Source organism: Triturus cristatus, chromosome 11 (assembly GCF_964204655.1).
Source record: "Triturus cristatus chromosome 11, aTriCri1.1, whole genome shotgun sequence".
Classification (NCBI taxonomy): Eukaryota; Metazoa; Chordata; class Amphibia; order Caudata; family Salamandridae; genus Triturus; species Triturus cristatus.
In genome coordinates, this window is record NC_140594.1 from 184,329,742 (window position 1) to 184,347,794 (window position 18,053).

An 18,053-nucleotide genomic window follows, 5' to 3' on the forward strand; every position below is an offset into this window, starting at 1 on the left:
CTAAATAAGTGAGTTAATCGCTACACAACATCTAGACCCCTAAGATCTTCCAATGCCAACCTAGCCAACGTTCCTAAAATATGCCCAGCCCACACTTGAGGCAGATCCCTCTGCTTTCTAGGCGCAAAATTGTGGAATAGCCTCCCTGAGTCTCTGAGACTACCCACAGACCTACTCTCTTTCAGGAAGAACCTTTACACACGTTTTCCTCCCGCTGTCACGTGCCGGGACACTCTAGTCTGAGTAGCTGCGCTCTTTGATAAATACACTATTTCATTTCATTAGGTCCCTGACAGTGCAAAGGAACACTCGTTCAAATTCTAAGGGCCTTTTATGTCGCCAGTGCATCATGTTTTGTGACGCACCGGCAGCGTAAAAAAATGTGCCATGTTGCGCCCTATTTACAAAGTGACGCATCTAGGCAGATGCGTCACTTTGTAAACCCCTGCACCACATTATACCTGCGCCAGGTATAATGTATGCAGGGTGGGTGTTGCCCCGCAAAGAGCCTTGTAGAAGTGGTGCATTGAAATCTATGAACTCAGTGCGCCACTTCTAGGACGCCATTGTGTCAATATCTTACACCTGCCTCACAGCAGGTGCAAGACTGATGCAGGGCCTTTCACATGGGGCTTGCCCCATGTGATAGGACACATTACTGGAGCTGCGTCTATTTTCAGACACACCCCAGCAATGCATCACTTGTGCGCCTACAAATACGTCAGAAATACTGCTGTATCTGTAACTCCTTGCGACATGATGCGTCCTACAGTAAATATGACGCATCCATCATGTTGCATGGAGGATGCGCTAAGAAGTAGCGCATCCCTGTTTTCACACAGCGATGCGTCACTTCTCATAAATGAGGCCCTAAATGTGTTTACATCTAATACTCAGGGATAGTTATGTGTGTTTTCAATATTGTAACACAGCAGCAGCTCACCAATATTACTGCAAATAATCTTTGTGACGCCCTCCCATTTCTTATATGTAAGGCCTTGTTTTGATCTTAAAGAAAATTCTTTTATGTATATTGCATGAAACATAAACACAACATTTCTCTGGAAAATGGCTGTACTAGACTCTCACACATCAGGTACATAAAAATAAATTAAAGGAAAACCGTATTTAAAAAAACATGTTTGAGAAATATTCCAGGTCGTTAGGGCAAAACTCTGGAGAACAGAGCTGACTCTTGTCAGGGGGCCCCCTGAAAGGCTGGGGCCCTGGGCCAGAGCCCACTTTGCCCATGCATTAAAACGTCTCTGCTGCGCAGTCTGCTTTTCTTCCCTTTCATGGCTACGGAAGGGGTGCCCCACCACGTCTGGCCCAGAGCCACAGGCCTGCGCGGCCGGGGACGTGGAACCCACCGTCATGAGTCTGGGGGCCTGCGATCAGGCCAGTCCACCACCACCCCCTCTGCAGCAGCCTCCAAACCCTCCTAGTCTGACTTTTCGGGGCCACCAATCACCAGTGGGCAGCAGGATTCACCATCACCTCCCCAACTGGCGCACCATCACATCATACAGGTGGGTTTTGCAGATAGTCCATAGGGGCTACTCCGTCCCCTTCAAGACTACCCCCCAGCCATGCCACCTCAGTACCATCGCATGTCAGAGGATCATCTGGCCCTTCTCCAACAGGAAGTTTCGGCTCTCTTAGCCAAGCGAGCCATCTAGCGAGTTCCTGCCCCAGAAGTAGGTTGAGGTTGCTTTTCCCACTACTTTCTGGTGCCCAAGAAGGACAAAGGCCTGCATCCTATCTTGGATCTCAGGAATGTCAACCACTTCCTCCTGAAGTAGAAGTTCAAAATGTTGACGCTAGTTCAGGTCCTGTCTGCCCTCGACCCTGGAGACTGGATGGTAACGTTGGACTTGCAGGGCGCTTAATTTAACGTCCCCGTCCTGCCGGCCCACCGGCGCTACCTGCGGTTCACGGTAGGCCACAAGCACATTCAGTTCACAGTGCTACCCTTTGTCCTTATCAGTGCTCCTCGGGTGTTCACGAATGTGATGGCGGTGGTCGCAGCTCATCTGCGCAGATCAGGGGTTCCAGTCTTCCCCTATCTCGACGACTGGCTATTGAAGGCGGGCTCGCTCCAGGCAGTCCTCTTCCACTTCCAGACTACGGCGGACCTCCTGCACTCTCTGGGGTTCACTATAAACGTGCCAAAGTCACACCCAATTCCCTTTCAGAAGCTGCTTTACATCGGAGCGGTTCTGGACACAACGCCGTTTTTTGGCTTATCCTCCCGAGCAGCGAGTCCTAGATATTCGGGCTATGATTCCAATCTTTCAGCCTCTATCCTGGGTTTTGGTCAGAATGACCCTGAGGCTGCTGGGCCTCATGGCCTCCTGCATCCTGCTGGCGGATCATGCCAGGTAGCATATGCGGGCTCTGCAGTGGGACCTGAAGTTCCAGTGGGCGCAGCATCAGGGGAACCTGTTCGATTACATCCAGATCTCGGAGCGCACTGCTCAGCAGTTGCAGTGGTGGCTCATGAACCGACTTTGGGTCCAAGGCAGATCCCTCTCCCTTCGCCAACCGGAGCACACAGTGGTGACAGACGCGTCCCTCCTGGGATGGGGGGGCCACATGGGAGAGGTGGAGATCAGAGGCCTCTGGTCTCTGGCAGAGTCCAAGCTCCATATCAGTGGGACCGGAAGTTCCAGTGGGCACAGCATCAGGGGAATCTGTCCGATTGCGTTCAGATCTCGGAGGGCACTGCACGTCAATTGGAGTGGTGGCTAACAAACCAGGATTGGGTCAACAGCAAATCCCTCTCCCTTCCCCAACCAGAGTTCACAGTGGTGACAGATGTATCACTTCTGGGGTGGGGCGGCCACATGGGAGAGGCAGAGATGAGAGGCCTCTGGTGGAGTCCGGGCTCCACATCAACCTTCTGGAGCTTCGGCGATCCATCTTGCTCTGAAAGCATTCCTTCCCTCTGTCTGGGAAGAGTGGTGCAGGTGTTCACGGACAACACCACCACCATGTGGTACTGCAACAATCAGGGCAGGGTGGGGTTGTGGACCCTATGTCAAGAGGCTCTCAATCTCTGGACATGGTTGAAACATCAGGGCATGTCCCTGGTGGTTCAACACCTGGCGGGTTCACTGAACGTCAAGGTGGACAAACTCAGCCGCAGGTGCATGACGGATCACGAACGGCGTTTTCACTCAGAGATGGTACAAGGTCTCTTTCAGCAGTGGGGAGAGCCTTGGTTAGATCTATTCGCAACGAAGAGAACCCGCAATATCAGCAATTCTGCGTGTTGGAATTTCCAAGGCGGCACTTGCTAGGCGATGCTGTTCATCGCGAGTGGAGTTGCGGTCTTCTATACGCCTTTCCGCCTATACCACTTCTGCCCAGAGTGCTGAAGATCAAGGGCGACCAGGCCCAAGTCCTACTTGTGGCTCCAGATTGGGCAAAGAGAGTCTGGTATCCTAAGCTGCTACACATGGCCATCGATCCCCCGATCAGACTGCCTTTTCGGGAGGATCTTCTGTCGCAGCAGCAGGGGATGGTCCTCCACCCGAACCTGTCCAGCCTCCACCTCCTTGCATGGAGATTGAGCGGCGACAGTTGACGTCTTTTGACCTGCCTCCCGAAGTCTGTGATATCTTGGCAGCCAGGCGTCCCTCCACTAAGACAGTATATGCCTGTAGATGGAACAAATTTGTGGCATGGTGTGCAGCAAAGGCTGTGATCCCCTTTCTGCTCCTCTTTCTGAGGTTCTCTTGTTCCTTCTTTCTTTGGCCCAGCAGGGCTCTGCTCTGGGCACTCTTAAGGGCTACCTCTCTGCAATTTCAGCCTTTCTTAGGCTTCCTGATCAGCCTTCTCTTTTCAAGTCCCCTGTTGTAAATCGCTTTCTTAAGGGCATTACTCATCTTTTTCCTCCTGTTCTATTCGTAATGCCTCAGTGGGACTTGAAATTGGTTTTTACTTACCTTATGTGCACTCCTTTTGAGCTGCTTCGTAACTGTCCTCTCAGACTTCCTACTTTAATCGGGACAAGGTCGTCCTCAGAACCAGACCTTCCTTTCTTTCCACATTGGTCAAACCATCACTTTACCCACCTTCTTTCCGCATCCTTTTAAGGAGGAAGAGAGGCTCCGTCTGGATCCAAAACGTGGGCTTTCCTTTTATTTTGATCGCACCAAGCAATTCCGGGTGGATGACCAGCTCTTTGTTGGGTACGTGGGCGCCAAAAAAGGTCGGGCCGTGCACGAACGGATCATCTCTAGTTGGGTTGTTTTGTGCATCAAAGCTCACTACTCTTTGGCAAAGAAGGAGCCTTCGGTTGGACTGCGTGTCCATTCCACAAGGGTGACGGCAGCTACCACTGCTTTGGGGCAGGGAGTTCCCCTCAATGACATCTGTCAGGCAGCTACATGGGCATCTCTGCACAGGTTCACAAAACACTACTAGCTGGACAGCAAAGTCCGGAGAGACGGCTTCTTTGGCCGTTCTGTTCTCCAGGACTTTCTGGTGTGAACTTGGTTCGCAGACCCACCTCTGGGGTTAGTATTGCTGAAGTATCTATTCTAAGGTAAGGAATCTATAACTAATTGTCTCTTTCAGATGAACAAGTTACTTACCTTCTGTAATAATAACTAATCTGCCTCTTGCAGATATATCAATTCCATACCGCCCCACCCATCCTCCCCGTTCTGCGAACTGACTTCTAGGGTCAGGGAATCCCTTTCAGGGCCCTAGTGGTCAGTGTCTTGCATGGCTCGACGCTTCTTGTTGTGTAAAAGAACTGACATCAGCTCACAAGGGCAGCGTCTAAGTAGCTTCCGTGATGTCATCCCGGCGACCACGACGCCAACGACGAACGCGGAGCCGACAGACGCCACCTTTTGAAACGCAGGGGTACTGCTGACGAAAAATTCTCCGGATCCAGTCTGACGCCTTCAGGTAATTCTAAGGTAAGGAATCTTTAACTAATCTATGTCTCTTTCATATATATCGTTACCGAAGGTGAGTAACTTGTTCTTTACTGCACACAAATAATAATGTGTGCAAATGTCATCACCTAGTTTACGGATGTGTTTTGATTAAATTTCATTTTTGTTGTTCATGAATTACAAACGTAAGTGCTTAATTTGAACTAATTCTGATATTTTCTGAAACATCAACACAGTTAATTTCTTATTTGTTGTATGCTAGAAGAACAAAATCATCCTCTACCTTCTTCCCTTACATGGATACTCAGCAGGATTGTCACAAAAATGATCTCACTTTGAAGTCCGAGAAAGAAATGTAAACACCAAGCCGCTTGGAAGATAGAGCTTGACATTTGACCTTGTGGAGTTTGTGGAAGAATACAGTACACACGGTTTGGGCACCAGGAGGAATTAACTCAAGCTGGACAGCCTAAAGCAAATAATGCCAGCACATAGAAAGCCAGAAAATGTGAGTTAGAAGTCACAAAGCCAGTGGTAAGCAAAGGGTGAAATGCATTCCTAGGTCAGATTTCTAAAGGTCCCCAAGATGTCTTTAGCAAAGCAGATAGAGGCTCGGACCTAAAAAAAAGAAACACTTTAGTGGCTCCTGACAGAAGTAAACTCCTTCAGAGGATAAAATCATAAAGCATAGCAATCTTTCAAAACAAAAATGCTCCAGAAAACTCCTTCAGGGACTAGACAGTAACCAAGATAAATTTAAATAGATCTTGAAAGACCATTTATGAAAACTGATGTGAAGAAATTCCTTATCTTGACGGGCAGAAGAAGAACCTGAAGAAGGCCTCTAAAGCAGAGCTTATCGCCATTCACTATGGTAGAAACTAGAGGAACACATCATTTTTTAATTGTATCCTGGAGATGGCTAATCTTCCAACAGGGAATATTTAGACATGTTAAACTATGGAGGATCCACTACAGCAGAACTCATTTGTAGGATTGTCGTTGCTTGTAATCAAGAAGTAAAAACAAAAATGCAGTTCCTGGGGTTTTATGGAAAAGACCCCATACACGTGAATTATTTGCTTTGAAACCACTGTTTTTTTTGTGAAAGGAAATGGGTAAAAATGGCACAGCCTTCACAGATGCTCTGCACCCATTATCTATTTGTCATAGCCCAGCTGAGGCAGTGTGCTCCAAGGTGAAGGAACCAGGGCATGAACATAGGTCACACCCTGCACCCAAGGCCTAATCTGCATCTTGACTACTGTGCCCTCAGGGTTCTGCGCCAAGACCACTAGGTGTGAAGCAAACAACAGAATGTGTTTTTAGTATGTATAGTGGGTAGGGATTCTGGAAAATCATGGTAGTTTGTAAGGTATCAAACCACAAAAATCTTGGAAATTCTCCACAGTAAGGAACCAGAGACAATGGTGTCTCTAGGGTGAGCTGGCCTCCAATCACAAATGTTCAACACAAGTAAATCCACCCGAGAATTTACTTGTTTTTTTATTTTTTTAGAAGTGATTTTCCACCTGAAGCCTGTCTCTGGACACACACAAATCTGACGGGATGTCATCACACGCCATCAGGTGTCATGCTTCATCATAGGACTACCCTTGCTCTTCAAAAACCCTGTTTGATAAAGAGCGGGCCTACACTTAATAGTAAAGGAAGCACTTTTACTTAACTCTTGAACCTGTGATATGACCATGCTAAAAACCAATGTGATGTAAACTACCTTTTAATTTAAGTGAGATCACTTTAAGTTAGAAACCAGTGTGGCAACTGGGGGAACCAATACTCCATTACCAGTCAAACAATCAACATGTTTCTGCCGCTTGGCTCAAAAGAGTCTGTGGTATTTGTCAGGACGGGACACAGGATAATTTCGTGGCATACACTCATGTCAGTGTAACTATAAATCAGGGCTGGTCTTTGTCATCCCTCACAATTACTAGGTACCCTAAATGTGGGTCATGCGGGCACCGTGGAGGAAGGGCTCAGGAACCCCTGTAGTCCCGAATACTCCAAGGTGCGTCCCTCGTGGATCACCTAGTGCTGCTTGCTCCTTCCTCCCAGTGATTTTGTAAGGTATATCCTTAAAACATCCACAAGCTTACAGGAAAAAGTTCACAAACTATAACCACTGAGATTGCTAACTATGTTGGAAGAAAAATCCTTAAACAAAATTTGGTGGAATGTGGTCACAATTATCAAGTAAAACATAAAAACATTGAAATTCACCTTTAATATAACGTTCATGCGTCCACACTGTCACATCACATCGCACATCACCTTTGGATTTGTCAAGGACAAAACTGAGGCTGCAATCAAACTGTCTTTTCCACATTAGTTTGTGGAGAGGAAAAATAAAACCTTATCTCCATTGCGAAGTCATCTGTATGCTGAAAGAAATAGCACAACTTTCCAACTACAATTAGTGTTTGAGGATATGTATTGCTAAGGTGTGTAATTTCAGCAGCATTTACTATCTAGATACAGAGAGAGAGGGCAGAATAAAAAAAAATCACTTGAGAGCACGTCACTGAGCAGTTTTTGGCATTTGGTAAAGTAGTGAACGTGGCTACTAATACCTGGAATCAAAATACCGACACCCTACAAACAGGTACATTCCATCTTGACTGGAGTTATAGGATAATATGACAACCCTGCAGAAAGCGTAGATAGACATGGAAGAGGTCAGCACTAATTTGGACAAGGATATGGATATGTCGGACACTATTTGCGGCTGCCCGCGGCCCACGCAGGGGGCCACCCTAAAAGGGCAGCCCTCTTAGTGCCAATGAGGCACATACATCACCCCTCTAGTGTTGGGGTCTCGGGGAGGAGTCTCCTTGCTCAGCGCTAGGCGCGTAACTTCCGGGCCATAGAGGTTGGGGGGGGGGTATTTATAGAGCCTTTCTGGCGACCTCTTTTGCACCGGTCACGCCCTGAAAAAGTTGTGTTGTGTATTTATGTCATCATGCATGCTCTGACAGTGGGTGGGGATTGTTGCCTATAATGGCACTATGGGCTGAGGCAAAGGAGTATATGGTAAACGTTTCCAGTAGATCAAGGGTCAAATGTATTCAATTTAGCTTCCGTCACTGGACATATTAGCTATTCCAGTGCTGTATAGCACGGCTTTCCCCGCAGTGCAAGGTTCAAATTTATTCAATTTAACTTGTTTTATTGGACATATCTGACTCCAAGGAAACTGAACAGAAGGAATCGTGCAATAGCTAGCGAATGTGCAACCAGAGGCCAGAGTCCACCATCTAGTTTGGAACTGCCAATAATACAATATTGCTGGGGGGGAAGTTAAAGAGACTGTCACCAAGTTGACTGACAAACCAATCGACTGTTTCAGTGTGTCTCGACTTGCCCGTCTGCCCAGACCTAAAAAGGTGAACTAGGACCTCCAATTTTATTATTTGCTACTCCCGCTACCAAAATAATGCACAGCTGTCGCCAAAGTCAAAAACAACTTCAGCATAGGGTATGGCAGAGAGAAGTGCACAAGTGAGTGTACGCAGAGTGCGCACTGTTCAGACCGATGCCTGGGCAGACCCAGACCTAACCAACCAAAGAGCTGGGATTCAAATTTAGTGGAACTGGAAAGATCTATCGACTCTAGTCCACCACACAAAAAAACAAGCATTTGCAATGCAATAGGTCTCGCAGTTACGCGAGTTTGAGCTATTGACATTGTAAATAACAGTGCCTTTTATTTATGTTTTTAAAAATAAAATAAAAATAAAAGTCGTTATTATCAATGTCAATAGCTCAAACTTGCGTCAATGCGAGACCTATTGCATTGCAAATGCTTGTTTGTGTGGGCAGCTGAGCGGATTCGTAAAGCCAGCCTTTACCAGCGCTTCAAAACAAGTGAAATGTATGTGAGAGAGGGGCTATGGAGAGATGAGGGGCACTTTTGTAGGGCGGCAATGAGGGAATCCGAGGAGGTGGTCAGATGAGGTGCGACAAAAAAAAATAAAGTGTCAAAATGGGCGCCACTTGCACTAAAGCCGGCCCCGGGGCCAATGGTACCAAAAACCACCCTGACACTCGCAAGCACAGAATCAGCAAACGTGTCATTATATGGAGCACATGACTGAAAATCATCTCATCCTCGGCAAATCTCCTTCATTCCCTTTGCCGCGATTTGGAAACACGTAAAATGCCATTGAAATATGTGCAAATGAGTATCGTGTACATATGTGCGATGTAAAATAATGCTGCCAATGGGCGAGGCCTTCTAGCAATACTGTAATAAATAAATAGTAGTTTCCCACTCACATATTTACATATCAGTAATGTAAGTTAAACCAAAACCAGAACACTGTTTTAGGGTAGATTGTGCTCGAGATGCGACTAGTGTAAAACCTCTGGGAAGGCTAGCTGAAATAAGGAGCGAGTTGTAAGCTGGTGGGAAACAAACCATTCATAGCATGTCTACACGGTGTACAAACCTTATGAGGCTACCATTGCTGCAAACGTGTTTATTTACATAGTACGGCAGGCTATAGCAATAATGCCAGGAAAGACAAGGTGGAAGAGACGCAAGACGCCGTGCCATCTCCTGTCCCCCTTCGCTAGCAAAACAACGACTATAGGCCTCGCCAAGGCGAGCAACGCATGCGGTGCGTCGCTAGGCGAGACCTAATAAAGTTTGAAGGGACAGGCCCAGAAGAGGAGATGGGGAGACAAGATATAATGCATGAGGGTGAGGGGCAGGGGATAGCAATGTGCTGAAAATACAAATGCTTTGCAGCATCTAGTGAGAGGGGTAGGGGGCTAATTTCGACGGCTGTCCTAAAAGATGTAATGAAACTAATACTTACCCTCGAAAGGTGGTTCATGACAAGAAAGTTGGTGTTTTGTTCCTTTTATATTCTCTTCTATGCTAAAGTTAATTAACTGAATCCCTCCTATCCGCACCATACCAGGCAATAATTACCTTGTAAACTGATAAGTGTTAGTAAACAGCTACATTTTATGTGATAATTTAAGTGCAAGTACATGCGGAGCTAATAAAAGGGCTAAAAAGAACTAGATGCCCATTTTTCTTTGTACAGTAGGATTTCACCATTACGTATATTTCTGGACCGAAAAATGTTTCAGTGGATGATATATCTCGTTGTTATCCCCAGTCACCACCTATGTCCAGCCTGTAATTTCCTCACAACGTATGGTTTGAATTATCTTTCTTTTTTTAGACATCATTAGGATGTCTCAATAACAAATAGATCCACAGGAATTAGAAGCTATTTAGCCAAACAGTCCTTTAGTTCAATGAAATAAATTGTATTTCCGCCAACAACTGATCTTTGTGCCAATTAAAAAAAAAACCCAGTTGGCTGTAATAAGAAGGAGACTGTTCATAGAGTTAAGACTATGTTTAATTTAGTTTTGCAATCTTTTTGGTAGCCAACTCTTAATTTATGATATATTTTTTTTTGCGTTTTCAAGGTGTAGCAAGTACAAGAGTTACAAGGTTCTGAGATTATAATTAGTAACAATTCCAATTGTTTTCTTTTCAGGGCGGCCATCGAGCTAGACCAAAACTGGGTAAATTTATGAAACCCGGGAAGGTGGTCTTGGTCCTGGCAGGTCGATACTCTGGACGTAAAGCTGTCATAGTGAAGAACATCGATGATGGCACATCAGACAGCCCTTAAAGTCATGCCCTGATGGCAGGCATTGATCATTACCCACGTAAAGTAACAGCCACGACGGGCAAGAAGATTTCTAAGCGATCTAAAATTAAGGCCTTCGGGGCGTGGCCAAGATAGCGCACGGTAGGACGCGAGATTTCGTCCCTCCGGTTTCGCCGCTACATAGCTTTGTATTCGCCCTGTCCCCGGTCCCCAAATAAGCACACGGGGACCGGAATCTGAGAGCGATTCCTCTGGTGCTGGTTTGGAGGTCGTTGGCGGCCTCCTCAGCGCTCCCTGCCCCAGTGCCTGGCCGGACCGAAGTGAAGCTGGAGCGGTAACTGAGGCGGATGCGGCCATGTTTCGGGGTGGACCTCGATGCTGCACACAATGGCGCCACACAGACAAGCCCCAGAGCCGAAACCTGATCGGCGGGTGCCTGAGTGGGTAGTCCTGGCCCACAGCAAAGCGCTTCCGGACCGACGCGGGGAGGCAGTGGCCGCTCCGCTGGAGGCCTGCAGATTGCCTGCCATTTTGTCTCCTCCCCTGCCCTGGCTGAGCCCGCGCTTTGGAAGTCCCTAGGCCTGAGGCCTGCGAGCACCACTCCACAGGGGCACAGAGAGCAACCGGATCTGTGGCCTGTCATTCCCGGCGTGGGAGTCGGCGCCCAACGCAGTTGCAGACCTCCTGGAGGGCACCGCATCGGCCATCTGGGTCACCGGTGAGTGGGGGCCTGTCCGCCTCTAGCGGTCCTGCCCGTGGCGGGGTCTCATCTTCGCAGCAGCTGCCTGGCTGGCCTGGCCTTGATTTGACTTTGGGTGGGGGCCCAGTTGACCATCGAGGTCCCCGCCGAGCATCCCTCGCTGCTGGCGGAGGACAGACTGAAAGCCCACGGTCTTGGCATATGGGTGAACTGGACGGATGCTGGTGTTGGGGGCCAAAAGCCGATAGTGTGACCCTTTGGAAGACAGCGCGTCCCTCGACGCTCCCTAGCCTGCGATACCACTGGGCCCCTCACCTGAAATCCAGCTCGAACGGACCTAGGCCTCTCCACACTCCAGCCAGCCGCGTGAGCGCCAAGGTCTCTGAGGAGTGGAGGGCCGCGCGGAGCCCAGTCGAGGAGGACTTGCAGGCCTTGGCACACATCCGCCACGCACCACGAACGCACATCCCCCGGGCACCAACCCCGCAGCTTGCATCCACAGACTTCGGCCGGTACAGCAGTGCTGACGACTCCTTTGGTCCGGCGGGGCTATTGAGCTACATAATCACAGACCTCCTATAAATACCCCCTCGGGCGCAGTGCAGCACCATGACATCAGCCCGAGCGGAGAGGAAGAAGCCCCTCAAAGAATTGCTGCTTAAACAGTCAAGCGGTCCTGACACAGCAAACACAGCTCCCCGGGACAATTGGAGCCACTGGAAGGGGCAGACGGCCCGGCTACGAAAGCCTTCATGATGGATCTGTTCTCCGCCATCAAAGAGGACATCCTAGACCTGAAGGGCCAGCTATCTGCTGATCTCAAAGAGGTCCGGTGGGACAGACTAGGTAGGCGAGAGGGGGGTCGTCCTCGAGGAGCACGAACTGAGCTGGGAAGACGACCTTCACCAGCTACAGCAGGAGGTACTCCGGCTGCGGGATCAAAACCTGGACCTGCAGGCCCACACTGAAGATCTTGAGAACAGTTAACGGAGGAACAACATACGCATCCGTGCGGCGCCCTGGCGTGCGGAGGGGGCCGATCTTAGATTCTACGTCCTGGCCCTCTTTTGGCAGGTGTTGGGGGACGACGGCCCTCGGGAGGTGCAGATGGACTGGGTGCTTCGTGTGGGCCTGCCCAGGGGAGAGAAGCCTCCCCCGCCCGACATCCTCGTCTGCGTGTATGACTTCCAGCTCAAAGAGCAAATCCTACGCAAAGCTCGGGAGGCCCAGCCGATTCAGTTTCAAGGGCACTCACCGGCCCTCTTCCAGGATCTTGCAGCGTCCACTTTAACCAAAAGGCGAGAATTCAGAGTGGTCACTTCCATCTCTGTGACAACAGAATTCCATATTCATGGAGCCATCCCTTTCGCATCATCTTGAAACATCAAGGGAAATTGGGGAAAATTCGCTCGCTGAGGCTCTCGACCTGCTGGGTTTGGACAACACTACGGTTACAGAGCAAAGGGAAAGCCTTAGAGACCGGGCCACACGGAGACTCCCACGATGGCAAACTGTCGGTAAATCGTCAGCCTCTGCGAAACCAGACCCAGAGGTGATGGCTAAGGAGTGGGAGGCTGTTCTCTCCTCTCTCTCTCTCAGCCTCAAGATCGTCCGAGCTCCCATTGAGCACTTCAATCAGTTCCACGGGGATGGGTGTCACGGTGTGAAGCCGGGAGGGGCACCTGGGACTGTCACTTCTCCCAGATCAGCGGAATGCCCCTACGCAGTTCTTGGTTTACCAGGGACTCTGTTCTGCAGCTTGCCGCCAAAGTCATGACGCCTTGTGGTCTTTCTTTATTGACGAACTTATGTCTATTGTTCCTTTTTGGGGTTGAGTTACAGAGGGATGTTCCATTTCCTTGGTATCGACACACACTCAATCCAGCTCCACATTTCTGCTTTTTCTCCTTATATTCTATGGCTGAGCCTCGCACGCTGACCCCCACCTGTTATGGTTAGGGGTCTGAAAATTGTGAATCTTAATGTATGGGGCCTGAACCATCCTGCAAAGTGCACTGCTATCCTTACTTTACTGGAACATTCTGAGAGGGATATCTGTCTGCTCCAGGAGACCCACTTGCTTGCTAAGGACACTTCCTGTATGCACACGCGGCGATTCCCTCGTCAATACTGGTCTTCAGGAGCAGCGAAAAAGAATGGGGTGGCCATCCTTCTGGGGGCAAAAAATGTGTCTACTTTGTAGGAGTCCAAGGGCAGGGTCCTAGCACTCCGGATTCAATGGGGTCCATGCTTCTCACTTGGATTAATATTTACGCACCTAACGCACATCAAGAACCCTTTTTACGCAGGCATGTGGCAGAAGGCCTGGCCTCCCCGGATTCTGCCTTAGTGGGGTGTGGGGACCTGAATCTGGTCATGGACAACGATTGTGACCGATCGTGTCAGCGCTACACACAGGTAGGTGCCCTCTCTTCGGAGGGTAAGCAATGGCTGGCCGACAGCGGCCTTCACGATGTCTGGCGCCTTAAGCATTCGGACACGCGGGATTACACCCATTACTCTGCGGCTCACAAGTACTATGCGCGTCTAGACATGTTCTTGGTCCCTAATGCGCTGCTCCCCAGGATTAGTAATGCCTTTATAGCTACACGCTCCCTCTCGGACCATGCACATATCTCTATTTCCATAAGACCAGAAGAGGTTGGACATGTCCCTGCTAATGGCGGCTGCGCGTAGGTCTCTTACATTCCCCTAGCACTGTAGAGAGTGTACAAGCCAAGCTATTGTACTACCTTCAACACAATGACACTGGCGAGACTTCTATCCTTCTACTGTTTGGGAAACTCTCAAAGCGGTGATCCGCGGGGAACTTATAGTAATCTCCTCCGCTGATACCCGAAAGCTTAAGGAAGCCCGTCAGGGCCTAGAAAAGGAAGTGGCAGAACTAGCAGCAATACATAAACGTATGAGGGCCAGAGGGTTTGGCGGTCATTGGAAAAGAAGCCGATGCTTTTAAACGTATAGACCTTGACAGGGCGGCATATGCTTTGCTTCGCCATTAGTTTTATCTGGGTAGTGATAGATTTGGGAGGATGTTGGCACAGAGATTATGCGCCAGGGCCATGGTTGGGACCATTCCCTTCCTAAAACGGTCTACAGGCGAGGAGATTCACCTGGACTCCCAGATCGTGAAGGAATTTAGAAAATTCTACCAATCTCTCTATAGCGCGGATGTGAACGGCCCCCCAGACACAGGCGAGTACCTGGAGTCTAGCAACTTTACCCGCCTCCCTAAAGCGCAGGCAGAACCCCTGGAAGATCCCATTTGGCTAGAGGAGGATATCTCAACTATCTCTCAGCTGAAGCTCGACAAATCCCCGGGCCCCGATGGCTACCCTGCTCTGTTTTATAAAACATTTTGTCACGAATTAGCTCCCGTCAACCCGGCTGTTCAACTCTTTCCTAGACAGTGGGGCAGTCACGGACCCTGTCCGAGGCTGCGATTTCCATAATCCTTAAGCCTAACAAGGACCTGGGGCTCTGTAGCTCCTACCGCCCGATCTCGCTGCTTAACATCGATGCGAAGCTCTTCATAGGCATACTAGCGTCTCGGCTGAACCCCCCAATGGCAGGCCTAATCGATCCGGATCAGGCGAGATTCATTCCCACCCGCCAGGGCGGTGACAATACAAAACGCCTTATGCACCTCATGGACAGTGTTCATCGCTCCTAGGTAGGTGCTGTGCTCTTTTCCATCGACGCCAAAAAAGCGTTTGACAGTGTGCTGGAAATAGCTCTTCGACGCTTTGCGAGGCTTTGGGTTTGGTCCCTGCTTCGTCCAATGGGTACAGTGTATTTACCATGCCCCCAGGCATTTGTTAGAGTCAATGGAGTATCCTCGACCCCCTTTGAGATCGCCAGGGGTACGTAGCAAGGGTGTCCACTCTCGCCCCTTTTATTCGCCCTCTACATGGAACCCCTCATCCTTTCCCTTACGCAGCCTCTCACCTCCCTCCCCACGTTGGTCGGAAAACTTGAGTCTTTTGGACGACTATCCGGCTTTAAGGTCAATCTAGGCAAGTCCCAGGTGCTCAACTTGTCCTTACCCCAAGCACAGGTAGAGGTCCTCCGGCAGACCCTTCCTCTGCATTGGTCTAGCGACCCTGTGCCCTATTTGGGTTTTCTCCTGACCCCCTCGCTCCCACGCATGCTGGAGATGAACTACTCGACTCTGGTGGACCAGAAAGTGCTGGATGGATGGACTAAACTCAATTTGTCTTGGTTCGAGCGCATCGCCGCGGTTAAAATGACGGTTGTGCCGAGAATACTCTACCTGTTCCAGACTCTGCCTCTAGTACCTCCACCTAAAGCCCTGCGGACTCTGCAGCTCGCCATGAACAAATTCATCCTGGGCAACAGAAAGGCACGCCTCTCTGTGGCGCAACTGTCGCACCCCGAAAAGCGACAGGGGGGTGAACCTGCCGCTGGTCCACAGATATCTACAGGCTGCACACCTTCGATATGTGCTGGAGTGGAACCGCCAACTTTCCGAGATGCACTGGACCTTCATGGACCAGGCGGTAGCCGGTGCGAATGTCTGGCTCCCTCGCCTATCACGGGGTCTCTACTCCTCCCCAGTCACTGCAGCGACAATGAAGGTGTGGGACACGGTGGCGCTCTCGAGAGGCCTTACAACCTTTCCCTCCTGGGTTCGCCAAGACCTCGACCTTACCCGAACAGACGAGTTCTATTACCTACAGTCCGGCACTGGGCTACCTCTGGGGCCTATTTACCACATGTCTCTCGCAAGATTACCCCTTTTGAGAAATGGATAGCGAATAAGAAAGATGACTAGTATCTAATAGCGGAACTTTATGTCCTCCTTGCCCCACACAAGACAGGGAAGCGCTCAAGGGGTCAACTTCGTTGGAAGGCGGAATTGAGGCGGGCCCTTACGGACAAGGAATGGGACAACATCTATTACAGAGCCCACCACACGGCATACAACACTGCTGGGACTGAATCCGCGTTAAAGGTAGCATCCTATTGGTATCTTACGCCCGCTCGTATCCACCAATGGGACAAGAACCACACAGAGGAGTGTTGGCGTGGTTGCGGGATGACGGGCTCCCTTGCACATCTCCTCTGGCACTGCCCGAGGCTAGAGAGATTTTGGGAGCAGGTGCTCAATGATATCGACACAGCATTTGAAACAGATATCATTTTTCCCTGCCTACATCCTGCTGGAACTCTCGAACCCAATCACTTTCCCGTTGCGGTCATTGCGAGGCAGGCAGATGGCGTTCGCATTGCTCGCGGCCCGGCAAGCGAAATTGGTTCACTGGCGTGCTACCACTGTTCCGGATCACACGGCATGGCTCCTTAGACTCTGGATGACCCTAGCTATGGAATGCCTCTCGCTGGTTCGAGATCAGAAGGGCAAGAAATATACAGAACTTTGGGCTCCTTTTTTTTTTTTTTTTTTTTAACAACGGATTTTTATTTGTCATTTGCACAATATACACAGGGCTCTGTTCCCCAGAGGCCACTGCAGCATCAAGTTACACAGTAATAAGACCGCAAAGGACATTTTCATTTTTAAGAAAAAACAAACAAAAAACAGAACAAACATTCTTTGATCTGAAGTATAATCTCGGATCTCCACCCCCCCCCCCCCCCCAACTCCCCCCCTCAAGTTGCGCTCTTCCCACTGAGAACCGCTCACCAGCCCACCCCCAAGGCCCAATGAGAGGAATAAGAATGACGGCCTCACTCGAAGCGCACCCACACCCCCAGTGGCCCCACCCCCCCCAGATCGCAGACCCAACCACCGGGGCTCCTTTTATAACCTTACTATCGAAAGACCTCCGTGAGGTCACCTGCCTCAAACTTCTGCAAGTTCTACATCTGATGCCTCCAGCTCAGAAATAGAGAGTTCCCCACCGGGGTTATCGGGAGGACCGGGGTTGAGCTTGGTGGGTGGTACGGGTCACTGTATAGCTCCTGATTTGGTACGGGTCCCCCTTTGTTTTACCTTTTTCTTTTGGGAGGTGGGTGGGAGGGTGGGGGTTTTGTCTTTTGGGGGTTTCTCGTTTCTGTACCTGCATTGTCCTTTGCCGGTTTACGTTATTCCTCAGGCATGTCTTTAAGTGCTGCCAGCCTCCGGGATGTTGGCATTAATGCTGTGGGTGTATATACATTCTCTATGCATTGTCTTTTAGCCGCCGGCCCCTGTGGTTGTAGGCGATTGGCTGTGTGCATGTGTTGATATGCCTTTCAACTAAATCAATCAAAGATTTGTTCCATAAAATTAAGGCCTTCGTAAAGGTTTGCAACTACAACCACTTGATGGCAACCAGATACTTTGTTGATATTCCCCTTGACAAAACCGTTGTCAATAAGAATGTATTCAGAGACCCTGCTCTAAAACGAAAAGCCAGACTTGAAGCCAATGTGCAATTTGAGGAGCGATACAAGAATGGCAAAAATAAATGGTTCTTCCAGAAGCTGAGGTTCTAAATTGGTGACAGTGGAACATTTGGACATCAATACATATTTATGTAAAATCCAATTCCCATTATACTTATCACATAGCCATCTCATAACTTAACAGAGTGCAAGCGGATGAGGTCCAAGATGTCCCTACGGTATATCGTTATATCGTTCTCGAAGTCTCATCGATTAGACTAGTCCAGGTCTTAATGATCTCATAATACTACAGTATCACTGAAGAGAATGCTTAGTAAACAATATAGATACCATGTACAAAAACAAAAAAAACAACAGAAGTTATCGCAGCGAGAAGATACCACAGCACAA

The 18,053-nt window shown here is 49.2% G+C and overlaps 1 pseudogene; it reads left to right on the top strand.

Moving 5' to 3' along the window:
• The first annotated feature begins 10,451 nt into the window (after positions 1-10,451).
• On the top strand, positions 10,452-17,798 carry LOC146783881 (large ribosomal subunit protein eL27-like; annotated as a pseudogene).
• The last annotated feature ends 255 nt before the right edge of the window (positions 17,799-18,053 follow it).